The sequence below is a fragment of the Schistocerca serialis genome, chromosome 4 (assembly GCF_023864345.2).
Source record: "Schistocerca serialis cubense isolate TAMUIC-IGC-003099 chromosome 4, iqSchSeri2.2, whole genome shotgun sequence".
NCBI classification, from domain to species: domain Eukaryota; kingdom Metazoa; phylum Arthropoda; class Insecta; order Orthoptera; family Acrididae; genus Schistocerca; species Schistocerca serialis.
The window spans coordinates 690,943,583-690,960,189 of NC_064641.1; the positions used below are offsets into that span (position 1 = coordinate 690,943,583).

General features: G+C 41.1%; 1 protein-coding gene across 1 annotated transcript in view; it reads right to left on the reverse strand.

Annotated features, from left to right (window-relative positions):
- The window catches only part of LOC126473189 (probable cytochrome P450 6a13), a 100,637-nt gene that overhangs the window by 51,693 nt on the left and 32,337 nt on the right, over positions 1-16,607 (reverse strand). The gene's annotated exons all lie outside the window — the stretch shown is intronic.

A 16,607-nucleotide genomic window follows, 5' to 3' on the forward strand; every position in this document is an offset into this window, starting at 1 on the left:
TTCGAGAGGCAGAATTCTAATTACTTGGTTCATGTTTGAGATCTTAAGTGGGCCAAAGTCCTCAATGAACAGCTAGTCACTGTAGAGATGGCTAAGGTTTCATTGGAGTTGACAAAGCCTATGTTTTGGACCTCTTGAAATCCCACATGTAATGATTCCATTATGAGTTTGTAAAACCATACTTCGCTGATGTCAAGTTACTTCATATGGATACAGATAGTTTCATCTACTGAGTGAAACGCAATGATCCATTTGAAGTAATTAGGTACAATCCTGAGGAATTCGACACATCTGGATATGTGGCCGATAATCCTTAGGGGATAGGCCCTCGGAACAAGAAGATTATTGGTCTGACCAAAGACGATATGAATGGCTAGCGGTTTGTTGAGTCTGTAGGGCTCAGATCAAAGATGTATGCAAATCATATAGATGTAGGTGTCACCCAGAAATGGGCTAAAGTTATGTATCGCATTACCTTGCATTCTCTTACAAGTGAAGACTATAAGGAGATTCTTCTCAGTGATGATGTATCTCTGCATATGGTGCAGTAAGTAGTCACTTGGTTGCGAGACTATGAGGTGTATACTCCACTGGAACTGTTAGTTGACCTGTTGTGCCACGATGACAAATACTTCGTCTCTGTGGATGGGATGGGGACCTTCGCATTCTCACACTGCTCGCTTGAGTGACTGTGTGTGCGTGTGTGTGTGTGTGTGTGTGTGTGTGTGTGTGTGTGTGTGGTAGCCCTCTATTCTCATTCATGAAGAAGGTTCCCATTTTTACCTGAAGGGCGTGCTTTTGAAGATATACGCGTTGAGAAGTTTCGCTCTCAATAAATTTCTAGGACATTCCAGGACATTCTAGAGTATTCGAGAGCATTCGAAAACATACCTGAATGTTCTGAAATGTTCCACAATGATCTGGGATGTTCTGGAACATTCGGGAAGTTTCCAGAATGTTCAGGAACATCCCAGAACATCCATATCATTGCGGAACATTCCAGGACCCACTTGTGGGACTACCTATTGGTTGTGGTATATAAGGTAAGGCCTGTCGAAGTTCGAACGTCAGTTTCTTACCAGTGACGAAAGGAGCAACCGAAAAAGTAGTGCACTGAGTGAATAAAATCAAACAGTGGAGTGTGAGTAGTCAAAGTGATACATTGCCTGAATATAAACTGAAAGTAAAGTGTGAAAAGTGTACCTGTTAATAAAAAGTTGATTTTATTTAGTAGACAATATCCAAACTTAAAAGGGAAGGAGATCTTGCCAGTTCTGAAGCAAAACAACGAAAACAAAAAGAAAGCGAAAAAATGAAACAGACGAAGAGCACGAAGCACGTTTAAGTTCCCAACGAACGGCAATAAGCGCCGTGAGAAGCAGAGAAACCGAAGAGCAATGAAATAAACAGATTAAAGAGTCAAGAATTGCTACACAATCTTATAATAAAAGACTGCCAAGTCAAGCCAGCCATGAAAATATCACCATACGAGAAGCGTGGATGATGACAAGTAAACAGCAGAACCTAACAAATGAAGCACTCCACTAAGACCCGACGAAAGTATATAACAAACGCAAACACTTCGTAATCAGAAAAATGGATAACATCAGCCAGACCTGCAATGCGAAAAAATTCAGTAGAGGAACATCAGGATTCTGTTGCATGAATGAAAAAATTCGATTACCATCACTGGGAGCACCTCCGCAGGAATTTTTACATTACATGACCGGGGAAATTCCAGAATCAAAACAATTTCTTCAGAATGTGAAAGCGTACAGCGCCTGTTTCCGAATGACTACTTCCGGTGTCACTACGATCAACACTAAGAAATATGGAATCGATTATGTTTTTTTTCCGTCCAAGGACAAATCTATCAGAGCATGAGATCATTACCACCATACGAAGACTATAAATTTCTGCAAGTATATTTCATCGGAAACGAAGAAACAGAAATTGATCAATGATGCGCAAATATCAATAGATTGGGACGAGAAGTAGGCCAAGATGTACAGAGGATCTTTCACAAACAGGAATTGTAAATTTGTGGTAAGGTCTTATGAGACCAAACTGCTGAGGTCAGCGGTCTCTAAGCTCAGACACTACTTAATCTAACTTAAACTAACATACGCCGAGGACAACGCACACACAATGCCCGAGGGAGGACTCGCCCTAGAACGCGCGGCTACCCCGCGCGGCCTTTCTCAAATACAATGAACTGACTCACATATTCAAATCAGCTCTAGATCGAATGATTTCTAATGACTAAAGTTACAATTCGAGCTGACAAAAGATATGTGGTAGATACGCATGCATGAATGCAAAAATAGAAGCGGAACGGGTGATTTACAAAACGTTGAATCAGAAGAAACTTCGCACGGAAGAATATATCCACCATCGAGATGCAGTCATAAATTACGGAAACGTTAACGACATTGGATCAATGATAATCTCACCCTCACACACATCGGGAGCCCGAGACACTTGTAGGAATACACTCAAGATGCCATGACCTACATACGAAAATAGGGACGACCTGATCTCTTCATAACATTCACATGTAGCTCCTCGTAGCCAGAAAGGGAAGAATAACTAATATACGGACAAGCCTCCATGCATCGACACGATATAATAGCCCGAGTTTTCCGACGAAAACGAATGAGATTTATTCAAGTCATCACAAAATACCACATGTACACAATCGAAAGGCAAAAACGAGGCCTGCCTCACTGACATAATCTCGTATGGCTACAGAATTCATCCCACGGAAATCGACAAAATCATCCAAGCTGAATTTCTCAATCCGGAAGAAGATCCGGAACTGTACGACATAGTGGTGAAAAACCTTATTCACGGACCATGCTGGTCGTTAAACCCCAATTCGCCATGTATGAGTGATGGAAAATGTACAAAGAGATACCAAAAATCAGACGACACACAAACCAGAGTTGATGGCTATCCCAATTACAGAAGACGATCATTAAAAAACTGTGTCTTCTCGGCAAAAATACGAATACAATGCAGCATCGAACTGGAAATAGATAAACAATGGGTAGTGCCATATAACACACTACTTTTGAAAATGTTTCAGGCACACATAAACGTAGAACAATGCAATTCAGTGAAATCCATAAAATATGTCTGTAAGTATGTGAACAATGGCAGTGACATGGCAGTATTTCAAATAGCCAAAAACAGCAAAAAACAAAACATAAACGACGAGATCCTCATGTACCACACAGGAACATTCAACAACAGTTACGAAACAGTGTGACAGATTTTCATTTTCCCACACATGAACGTGAACCAACCAGCAGTACATTTGGAGAATGGACAGAGAGTTCGCTTCACAAAAGACAGCGCCAGAAAAGTTTCAAGTGAACCACCGAAGAACACAGCACTAACAGCTTTTTACCAACTGTGCCAGGCGGATCCATTCACGAAAATATTATCATAGTCGACGTCCTCACCTGTTATATGTGGAACACAACAAGAAAAAAAAATCTTTCAACGACGAAAACAAGGAACTCCAGTAGAAGCTCATCAAGGAATCATGAAAACTGGGGCACTAGACCAGGATCAGAATAACAAAGTGAGCTGCACCATAGTAACAGCCAATCAGATAACGTGCTTGGCCGCAGCTCCTGTTTCGTTCACCGTTGTCAAATCCCTCTGCTGCTGCAGGTAGTGGCTGCTGTAGCCAGCTGCAGACGATGCTCGCCGCCAGTAACGTAAACACTTATGGCCGTTTCGTTGTTATGTCTCAGTGCGGAGAGTTTACACTACTGGCCATTAAAATTGCTACACCAAGGAGAAATGCAGATGATTAACGGGTATTCATTACACAAATATATTATACTAGAACTGACATGTGATTACATTTACGCAATTTGGGTGCATAGATCCTGAGAAATCAGTACCCAGAACAACCACCTCTGCCCGTAATAAAGGCCTTGATACGCCTGGGCATTGAGTCAGACAGAGCTTGGATGGCGTGTACAGGTACAGCAGCCCGTGCAGCTTCAACACGATACCACAGTTTATCAAGAGTAGTAACTGGCGTATTGTGACGAGCCAGTTGCTCGGCCACAATTGACCAGACGTTTTCAGTTGGTGAGAGATCTGGAGAATGTGCTGGCAAGGGCAGCAGTCGAACATTTTCTGCATCCAGAAAGGCCTGTACAGGAACTGCAACATGCGGTTGTGCATTATCCTGCTGAAATGTAGGGTTTTGCAGGGTTCAAATGGTTCAAATAGCTCTGAGCACTATGGGACTTAACATCTTAGGTCATCAGTCCCCTAGTACTTAGAACTACTTAAACCTAACAAGCCTAAAAACATCACACACATCCATGCCCGAGGCAGGATTCGAACCTGCGACCGTAGCAGTCCCGCGGTTCCGGACTGCAGCGGTTTTGCAGGGATCGAATGAAGGGTACAGCCACGGGTCGTCACACATCTGAAATGCAACGTCCAGGGTTCAAAGTGCCGTCAATGCGACCAATAGGTGACCGAGACGTGTAACCAATGCACGCCATACCATCACGCCGGATGATACGCCAGTATGGCGATGACGAATACACGCTTCCAATGTGCGTTCACCACGATGTCGCCAAACACGGATGCGACCATCATGATGCTGTAAACAGAACCTGGATTCATCCGAGAAAATGACGTTTAGCCATTCGTGCACCCAGGTTCGTCGTTGAGTACATCATCGCAGGCGCTCCTGACTATGATGCAGCGTCAAGGGTAACCGCCGCCATGGTCTCCATGCTGCTGCAAATGTCGTCGAACTGTTCGTGCAAATGGTTGTTGTCTTGCAAACGTCCCCATCTGTTGACTCAGGTATCGAGACGTGGCTGCACGATCCGTTACAGCCATGCGGATAAGATGCCTGTCATCTGGACTGATAGTGATACGAGGCCGTTGGGATCCAGCACGGCGTTCCGTATTACCCAACTGAAACGTGATGGTACGCATTTCTCCTCCTTACACGAGGCATCACAACAACGTTTCACCAGGCAACGCCGATAAACTGCTGTTTGTATATGAGAAATCGGTTGGAAACTTTCCTTATGTCAGCACGTTCTAGGTGTCGCCACCGGCGCCAACCTTGTGTGAATGCTCTGAAAAGCTAATCATTTGCATATCACAGCATCTTCTTCCTGTCGGTTATATTTCGCGTCTGTAGCACGTCATCTTCGTAGTGCACCAATTTTAATGGCCAGTAGTGTATTTTGCACTACAGAATGTCTGAAGCTTGTAGTGGAAGAGTGCAAGAAAGTGTGGCCGTTAAACGAAAAGTTCAGCGATCTACCCATGTTTTGTGTGGTCAGACAAATTAGTCTGTATGCTCGGTGCGAAAACATTTCAAGAAAGAGAGAGACAATGGTGTAACTCTATTGCCTCTAACGAAGGTAGTCGAAAGAACTGCAGACGCGTTGAAGATACACAAGAATAGTGTCGTCAACACTTGTAAGGAGAAATACTGGGCAGAAGGAAAAGAGCCTGGTTCATCCAAACTGCAGACACCTGAAAAGAAGAGAAGGGCAGAACCACATGTAACAAACTTGAACTCTTTTCAACAAGATGCTGTTCGTCACCACAAATATGGTTATTACGAGAGAAAATAACACCTAACTATCAAAAAACTGTGCTTTGCTCTTTCGTGAAGCAGAGTATTCATTGGCAGCAAAACGTCTTTGTCAGAGCCCCCGGTTTTCGGTATAAAAATATTAACGGACGGAAAATTATAATGGAGAGAGGTGACATCGTAGCGTGGCGTTGTCGATTTTTAAGAATTATCGTTAAAGTGCATTTGAAGACATTGTGTGGCTCAACGAAACCTGGATAAACGCCAGTCATTCTGTCAGAAGAGACTGGACAGATGTGGGAGTTCTGCTGTTCCGGTGGAAAAGGGCGCAAGAATTGTCTTGCATGCTGGAACTGCTTCTAGTTTCGTGCCTAACTGTCTCCTCGCTTACAGATCAAGGAAAATAAACGACTACCATGAGGAGATGAATCACGATAGTTTTCTGACATTGGGAATTAACACTACAAGAACCTCATCCACAACATCAACTGAACAAATGACTTATTCGTCAGCTATGGGACTACTTCAAAGAGAGTATGAGTGATGACATACTGTACCAAATCCGACATGCTCATCCTGAATTGACCACCGAATTCAACGACGACATCTTCAGTTTCTCATTCGCCTAGAAGATAAATGTTTAGCAATAAACAACCAGACATTAGTACAGCTTGGGATGCAAGCACCACGAAAAGTTGCAGTCAGTGTGCTAAACTTCGAAATTACAAGGGAAAAAGCTACATCAACGAACTATTTCAGTACATTGTTCACAACAAATTACTCCTCAATGAAAACCAAAAGTAAATTTACAACGTACAAAGAAACATGGCAACGCTAAGGACTGCTGTGACACGACTACCACTGGGAATTAACACTACAAGAAGCCTAATCCACAATATCAGCTGAACAAATGACTTTTTCGCCAGCTACGGGACTACTTCAATGAGAGTATGAGTGATGACACACTCTACCAAATCCTGACAAGTAATCCAGAATTGACCACGGAATTCAATGACAACATCTTCAATTTCTCATTCGACTAGAAGATAAATGTTTAGCAATAAACAACCAGACATTAGTACAGCTTGGGATACAAGCACCACGAAAAGATGCTGTCAGTGTCCTAAACTTCGAAATTACAAAGCAAAAAAGCTACAACATCAACGAACTATTTCGATACATGGTTCAAAAGACATCACTTCTCAATGAAAATCAAAATGAAATTTACAACGTTATCACGAACCAGATCGACAACAACACTGGCGGAATTATTTACTTGGACGTACCAAGCGGCACTGGGAAAACGTTTCCAATAAATCTATTGCTGGCGGAAATACGTGCTAAACAAAACATCGCCCTTGCACTAGCATCATCCAGCGTTTCAGGAACAGTTATGGAAAGAGAACGAACGGTCCATTCCGTCCTACAACCACCATTGAATATAGCCGAGGAACAATGCCTGGTATTTAAAATCTCAAGGGCATCTGGACGGGGAGAACTTCTAAAGCCAGCTAAAATTATCTTCTGGGACGAATCCACAATGGCACATAAAAAGTCACTCGAAGCCATGGACAGAACAGTACAAGACTTCGAGAAAACTCTCAAATGACGAGAGGAGCTCTGCTGTTACTCTCAGGAGATTTTCGACAAACACTTCTGGTTATCCCTAAGTCAGCACCAGCAGACGAGATCACTTCTTGCTTAAAAACCATCATATCTCTGGCCACACATTCAAATATTGTGAATAACAAAAAAATGAGAGTTGAACTATCGAAACATAAAGCATCAGCACATTAACAGCTTCTACAAATAGGTGAAGGCATATATCCTACTCACCAGACGACCTGCTTCATTAAACTCAACAGTTATTTCTGCGCCGTAGCCACTGCTAAAGACGATGTCATCGACCAATTGTATCCAAATATTGTTAATAAGAATACCAGTCCAGACTGGCTATTTGAAAGGGAAATTTTGGCAACTAAACATAATATTGTCGTCGATGTCAACTTTAATATTCAGAAGTAAATTCCCGGTGAAGAGAGAATATACAGATCAATTGACTTGACGGTAAACAATGAAGAAAGTTGAACTTCAGTACAGAATTTCTAAACTCTTTAGAAGTACCAGATACCCCATTACACTGCCTTTGACTTGAAAGTGGATTCCCTATCATACTACTCAGAAATCTCAATTCACCAACACTATGTAATGAAACAACGATGTTCGTCAAACACATATAGAATAACATCATCAAAGCCGAACTTATGACTGGAAAGTATAAAGGACACACACAATTTATCCCCAGAATGCCACAGATCTCTACTGAACTGCCATTCCAATTTAAAAGACTGCAATTTACAATCAAATTAGCCTACAGTTTTACAATTAACAAAACACAAGGACAAACTTTAAAATATTGCGACATCAAAGGCAAAGAACCAACAGATCCCAAAATCTACCGACCGATCTGTCTCTTAAACACTCTTGCCAAGGTATGGGAAGTAAAGACTCCTGTGTGAGCGCCTACTATCGCTCAGACGCCTCTTCGGCCTAAGATCCCATCAATTCAGGTTAGGGGAAATGCGGCTATCAGCTTCGCTCTACAATAGCCTCCTCGGCTACTGCAGAGGCAGAGTGGCAGAGTGGAGGGCTGGTACATGCTACGCTGTCAAGAGAATAACAAAGGGATGTCCACAGGGCTCGATCTGTGGACCAGTATTTTGGGATATCGCAATCTAGCGGTGACGACAGGGTAAGAGTTGTGATGGCGCACGCAGGTGACCTGCTTTCAGTGGTGTCAGCCAACTCGAGAGCATCACTAGAGACAAAAGGCATGCAACCGCCTCAGAAAATGAAAAAATGGTGGAAAAAAAAGAAAATATAGCATCCAAAAAAAACTGTATACTTACTGCTCAGAAGGACGCTACAGAGGAACCCAGTTCTAAACCTAGACAATACATTAGAAGCGGGCCACACGCTATCTAGGACTGCGTCTTGACGAAAAACAGATTTCCATCGAACATATCAAACTGACAATTGACAAAGCCTTCAACACTATGCACGAACTAGCAAGACTCAACACAACACAGTACAAGATATCTATCAACACGATGAGGATCTGCTACATTCTGATATTCGAATCCATAGCATGCTTTGCCGCAGGTGCTTGGGGTCACTGACTGAACGGACAGACGAACAAGACAACTGCAAGACGAGGTCAACGTAGTGTACTCCTGAGAATGAGCGGAGCCTTCAACACCACATCACTAGAGGCATTTTTCGTTGTGATGGGAACTTGCCCCATAGATATAACAAATCGTTATAGAACTGCACCTTAATGGCTTGAGATGGGCAGGTTCGATAAAGACACAAAGATTACAGGGACCAACATTATAAACAAAAGACGAATGAAACAATGGCGGATTCAAACATGGCAGAGAGAGTGGGAGGCATCCAATAAGGTAATGTCGCTTGGGAGGAGAAGGCTCGAAGAACTTTTATTCCAAGGCTCCTCCTCCCCAACGACACATTGCATAGTGTTTGTAGTATACTGTACAGGAGCAGTATGTATTATTCGTCTTATTATGTGTGGGCAGAAGTATATTCTCTTTTTTATGTACAGTTACAATCAATGTAATTTATATATCAAATGTATAAAACTAATAATGTAATGTATTTATTTAAGGAATATCGCACTCAAGTAGCAATGAACTGCATTCTATTTCTACTAATATAAATTTACAACCATAGGTTTATTCTTCATGTAAAGGTCAAATTCATTTATTCAAATTGTCAAGTGCTCAATCAGTATATAATCTGTATAACAGTAGGTGTATGCATCTAAGGCATCACACAGAATATACAACTATCAACAACTAGAGAAACAAACAACTACTGAATATCATGTAGTGTCCTGACTTGCGATACTCCAAGTAATAGATCAATACACAGAAACACAACAAACCTGCATAAAAACACACAATTTCAGATGACAAGAGCTCGAGGTTCTACCGAGACCTTCTCACATGAACTAAGTAGAAATAGGCTATTATCAAGCAACAATTTACTTAGTATATATTACACATCCAAATGAGCCTGTCACTTCCATCTGTATATTGCAACTTATTTTTACCACATTATTGTATTACTTTTTTGACATTCGCGTTATATAAATTATAACCTTTTCAACTAGGCAGAAATTTTTATATATAATGTTCTTTATAGAATTTAAATAGCATTAATAACTAAGAATGAAAAATCTTTTCTATTCGATTTAGTAGCATCCATACCACCTAAAATTTCGAGACTGTGGGCTACTCTGTATCACTAAGGAAATAAATAGATAAGTAAAACTCTATAAAAACAATCTCATGAGAGCCCCTTGCCAGGATAATGGTGAAGATGTCAGTGGCAGAGAAGACGGAGATGAAGATCACCGGTATGGTGGAACTCGCGGAAGAGGAAACACTGTTTAAAGGATAATACAGAAGTTACAAACTAAAATCCAAATGCGTTTGTTTCCATATTGGACTGCGTTTGATCAGCGTCTGAACCCCATGTGAAGTGCAGCCGAAATAACAATCTGGGATTTACAATCTCAGTTTTAAATGTGAATTGCCACATGCCATTTCCGCAACAAGAATATCAGATAGTTTATGCATGATGGAAATTTCCCCAAATGGAACTACCCCCGGAGGTAACCTAAAAAGGAAATCCTCCGTCGCTGAAAACGGCGCAAGCGGACCTTCGTATTCCAGTCAGATCGGAATAACGTGCAAAGTGATGAAGTGACAATCTTCTGGAAGCCCTACACGTTAATTAATAACAAAAAGGAAATACTTCTTGGGCATCCTAAACATAAGCTCACTCATGAAAAACGGGGAATTACAATAACTAATTAAAGTATTAGCCAAATACTAAGTACAACTTTTAGCTCTTCAAGAAATTAGATTCACTGATGAGGACCCTATAGCATCAGAGGTGTATAGGATTCTTAAAGGAGGGAAAGGCTTAAACCCAATGGGAAAAGGCATTCCACATCTGGGGGAACGGAATCGTGGAAGCAGAGCAGTACTAAATTCGGTCATAAATTTTAATTCTCCAAGTGAAAGGCTCTGAGTTCCTACTCTGCGATATGCATATAAGTCTTAAACCGTAACAAACTATCATATTCCAATAAATGAGGAAAATAAAAGGAATACAGGAAAAGTTGAAAACTTCTGGAATCACGGGACCACGAAATACCAAAGGTTTAATTGAATAATGTTGGAACTTTTACATAACATAATCAATAATACTGGGGAAAGACTAACAGAACCATGCAGAGGCTTCAGTCTTAAATTAATGTTCGCAACATTTTAAGGAATTACCATGGAAAACTTGGAAGTCAACAAACGCAAACCTAGGAGAACCCCAGATAGCTCTACCTTTTAACAATCAAAAATAAATCATGAACATAAAAGAATGTGTGCAAATATAGCAATCAGTGTCTAATCACAATAAAAATGAAATTTATTCCACAAAAAAGGATCCCGAAACAAGGGCATACGATTCATAAAATTGACACAGAAGTTCTGAAACCGAAGAAACTAAAATTTTAGGAACGGATTACACAAACTGCAAATATATTAAAACAAAATTAGTCAAAACTGTCTTTGAAATAGCATGACTCAAAAGACACGAAAGGCAGAGATCGTGGTATGAACAGTGTGAAAAATCATTACTGCTCAGAAGACAGCCCTGGCAGAAATGGTATTCCACCAGAAAAAGCGAAGACTTCATTAGCTTTAACCAACACAGATGCCAAAGGTCAAAACCGATAGGGGCAGTCAAAAGGAATTTTGAAAGGAATCGTCTATCACTAACTGAGGAAGACTTCCAAAGGAACAACACCAGGAGATTCGACAAAAACGTGATGTGAGCACTTCCCGACATTAGGACCAAGCAAATCCTTTAGGTACTTTAATACCAATAGGGTGAAGAGAGATACCATGACGCTTCTCAAAGAATGGCTTGCCAGACGATGTTGTTAAAAGGCTAAGACAGATAGCATTAGTTCCACCAAGACTTTATGGACTGCCGAAGGTTCACAAGGATGGGGTTCCTTTACTCCTCATTATCAGCAATATTGGTGCTCTGACATACTTATCCACTAAGTACCTAAAGGATTTGCTTAGTGGCGGTCCCCCATCTCTCGCGGGGGTGTTGCCTCCCTCCCCTTCCCTCCCGCCGCAGTGGCAGAAGTTGAGAAGTTGGTGGGGTGTCGAGGGGGGGGGGGGGGAGGAAGTGTGGCGAAGTCCGGCGACGTGCCATAGAGTGGGGACAATCAACGTCTGACCACCGAGAGGTACAAGACCCCGTAGAGGCAGTAGACAGCCCAACATTAGGCCAACAAGAAAACAACTCGCACGCGGAGGCTAACGCCGTCCTGGAAGAACCAGAAGCGCGTTTCCATGCAGAGATGGAGGCACACCTGCAGCGACCTCAAATGGAGCCCAAAGACGTGCAGACCAGTTCACCAATGGGTACCTCGACGGCGTCCCAAACCAGCAACAATTCGGAATACAGACACAATCGCAAATGGGTGGTAAGAATGGAGGTCAACTGTGGAACACAATCAGAGGCAGCCAGAGAAGTCAAAGATCGACTAACCCAATGAGAGATGGTCGACCAAGTTATCGTGACTGAGGAGATCCTCGACTTCTACGATTGGCCTCTGACGCCAGACAATTACGAACGACTGAAGCAGTCATTTGAACCAGACAAAGCGACAAGGAAAGTTAACACTAACCTTCTCTCTGGAGCCCTAATGAAAGAGTGAAAAATACCGACCGTGGCCATGGGGCCAGGGACCCCCACAGCAATTCAGGAAGGGGGAAGAATACAGTCAAGAAGAAGAAGACCCAACGAGATCGGACAAGGATAATGGACAAAAGGAGTGCACTACCAAAAACGTGGTAAACCACCAGCGGCTCTGGCCGAGATTTGCAGGTTTTCCTTAGACCGTAAGGTGAATACCAGGGCTGTATCCAAATTTTCTGCAAATTAATTCCCAGCAGGGACATATTACAAATTCACAATTTTCTTTTTTTCCTTAGCTTGTAGTGTGAAATCTTTCTTCTTGCCAAATTTCATGATTACAGCCGAACGGGAACTACCCTAAAGGTTTTGATGAGTGAGTTTGCAAGTATCAAAATATGTGGCATAAATGGCTGTATCTTTTGATTGAAGTTAACGTTTATTATACAGCCAAACGAACATAGATCTCAGTATGTGACATAAATTTCAACTTGATACGTCTGTCTTTCACTGAGAGAACCGTGTCTTAACACACAGATAGACAGATAGGCAGTCTGGTAACAAATGAAAACATCATGTAATATAAATTAACCGTTTTCGGATTTTCTCCCCTGCCTGAAGTGCGAAGCCTTGCTTCTTGACAAAATTCATGATTCTAGCACAACAGGAAGTGTCCTGTAGGTTTTGATGTGTGAGTTTGCGAACATCAAAATATGACATAAATGACCGTGTATTTTGGCTGCATTGGCTACGAAGCTTACATTTATTACTCCATTAAGTAACTAACGACCTTAGTATATGACATAAATTTCAACTTGATACGTCGACCCGTTCCTTAGAAAAACGGTTCTGAACTGACAGATAGATGGACAAGTGTTCCTATAAGGATTCCGTTTTTATCGATTGATGTACGAAACCTTAAGAAACACATTAGTAAATACAAAATGCACAATTAAAATTTTAGGTGAAACCTCCAAGGCTTTTGAGATCAGAATACGTGTAAGACAAGTAGATGAGTTGTCCCCGCTGCTGTTCAACTGTGTACTAGAAATGGTAATCAGGGAATGGAGGAAAAGAACAGAAGAAGAAGGAATAAAGACAATCACAATTGGGAGAAACGGGGATAATTTTTTGCGAACGACTTTGCTATCTTTGATGAATCTACAGAAGATGCAACAATGCAGATGAATCTCGTACAAGAGATAGCTTCAAAATCAGACCCGTGTATTGTATATCTTTGGTAAAAACGGGAATGTGACGGATGTGAAGGAGATATCGAAATACCTGGAAACTGGTTACACAAGAATAAAAAAATTACAAAATTTAAACCTCCGGGTGAAATAATACAACCAAATTCTTTAGATAAAGAAGCTAACTTAGCAAGGACAAGGAAAATTTAAGTGGTTTTCCAATTAGCAAAAGATCTGTATAACAAGAAATACATTTCCATAAATTCAAAATTCCGGCAGTACAACATTGTCATTAGACCATAGAGCCTTTATGCTCCATAAAATCTTTGGTTATATACAGCCAGACGATTCGGCGAAAGAAAAGAAATAAGGGAAACAATCAAGAATATCTTGGTACCAAAATACGACAATTGGAAATGGAATTACAGAAGTAACAAGGAAGTTCATGAAAAAGTAGAACGAATATTAGACACAGTGAGGAAGATAAGAGCTGTATTCTACGTATACCTAACAAGGTTAGATTAAAACAGAATAACAAAAATAATTTTTAACTTTCTTTACGGAAGCTCAAAAATATCAATGATCTGGATCAAAGAAGTTAAAGCAGACCTGAAGGAAACGAAAATAACGGAGAAAGAAATAGGAGAATGACAGCAGTTCAGACCAAAAACAAAAAGCTTCAATGGAAAATAGAGAAAAAGGTAGGCACAATACAGGCAGAAGAAAGAAGTGAAGAACAAGGGAAAAGAATGAAAAACTACTGTAAAGAGAGAAAGGAGAAAGGAAAGAAGACTTTCATGTGGCCTTTGGCAGGCCAAACCAATTTTAAAAAAAAATCTTTGTAAATATGGGGATGAATCCTTGGAAATAATAAGACAGAAGAAGACCTGAAGTAGTGAAAATTGATTTTTTTTGAAGAAATTGTGGAGCTTCATGGCGATAGAAGATCCCAAATTCAGAAATCTGAAAGCGAATGAAAACTCCCCCGCACATCACTGAAGAGGTGGAGAAACGGGGTGCAAGATGGTACGGGTACGTGGTGAGATTACGGAATGAACAATTGCCAAAAAGTACTATAATGGCAGCCTCCATTCAAGAGAAAACAGGAAGACCCTACGCAGATTGAAAAAGAAATGAATTAGAGGACGATATGCCACGCAGGTTTTTGGAAGAAGGTCAGAGATCGAGAGGCTTGGATCTACATATACATGATTCCTCTGCAATTCACAGTTTAGTGCGTAGCAGCATGTTCATCGAACCAGCTTCAAAATATTTTCCTACCGTTCCACTGTCGTACAGCGCACGGGAAGAACGAACACGTAAGTCTTTTCGTGCGAGCTCTGATCCCTCTTATGTTACTATGATGATGGTTTCTCCCTAGTTGAGTGGGCGCCAACAAAATATTTTCACATTCTGAGGAGAAATTTGGTAATTGAAATTTGATGAAAATATACTGTCGCAACGAAAAAGGACTTTAGTTTCATGACTGGCAGCCTAATTCGGTTATCACATCCGTGGCAATCTCTCCCGTGTTTCACGACAGCACAAAACGCCGTGTCGTGGCACCCTCTCCCCTATTTCGCGACAACACAAAACGAGCTGCCCCTCTTTGCACTTTTTCGATGTCCTCCGTCAATCCTAGCTGATGTGGATCCCACACCGCACGGCAATACTCCAGAACATGGTAGACACACGTAACGTAAGCAGTCTCTCTAGCAGACCCGTTGCATTTTTTAAGTGCTCTGCCAATAAATCGCAGTCTTTGCTTTGCTCTCCCCACAACATTATCTACGTGACCGTTCAAATTTAAGTTATTCGTAATTGTGATTCCTAAGTATTTAGTTGAATTGAGAGGTTTTAGATTTGTGTTATTTATCGTGTAACCTAAATTTAGCCGATTCCTTTTAGTGCTCATGTGGATGACTTCACACTTTTCATTATTTAGTGTCAATTGTTACTATTCGCAGCATACTGGTGTCTTGTCAGTATCATTTTGCAATTGGTATTGATCATTATGACTATATAAAACAATAAATGGCAGCATCATCTGCAAACTAAGACGGCTATCCAGGTCGTCTCCTATATCGTTTAAGTAGATCAGGAACAACAGACGGCTGTAACACGTCCTTGGGGAACGCCAGATGTTGCTTCTGTTTTATCGATGGCTTCCGTCAGTTACTACGAACTGTGACCTTCCTGACAGGAAATCACGAAGCCAGTCGTGCATCTGAGACGATACTCAATATATAGACAATTTGATTAGAAGTCGCTTATGAAGAACGGTGTCAAAACCCTTCTGGAAATCTAGAAATAAGGAATCAATTTGACATCCCCTGTCGATAGCACTCATAACTTCTTCAGAATAAAGAGCTAGTTGTGCTTCATGAGAACGGTATTTTCCGAATTTGTGTTGGCTGACTTATCTTAGAAGAAAGATTAAGGAAAGTCAAACCTACGTTTCTAGCATTTGTAGACTTAGAGAAAGCTTTTGACGATGTTGATTGGAATACTCTCTTTCAAATTCTGAAGGTGGCAGTGGTGAAATACAGGGAGCGAAAAGCTATTTACAATTTGTACAGAAACCAGATGGCAGTTATAAGAGTCGAGGGGTATGAAAGGGAAGCAGTGGTTGGGAAGGGAGTGAGACAGGGCTGTAGCCTATCCTCGATGTTATTCAATCAGTATATTGAGCAAGCAATTAAGGAAACAAAAGAAAAGTTCGGAGTAGGTATTAAAATCCATGGAGAAGAAATAAACACTTTGAGGTTCGTCGATGACATTGTAATTCTATCAGAGACAACAAAGGACATGGAAGAGCAGTTGAACGGAATGGACATTGTCTTGAAAGGAGGGTATAAGCTGAACATCAACAAAAGCAAAACGAGGATAATGGAATGTAGTCGAATTAAGTCAGGTGATGCTGAGGGAATTAGATTAGGAAATGAAACACTTAAAGTAGTAAATGAGTTTTGCTATTTTGGGAGAAAAATAACTGATGATGGTCGAAGTAGAGAGGATATAAAATG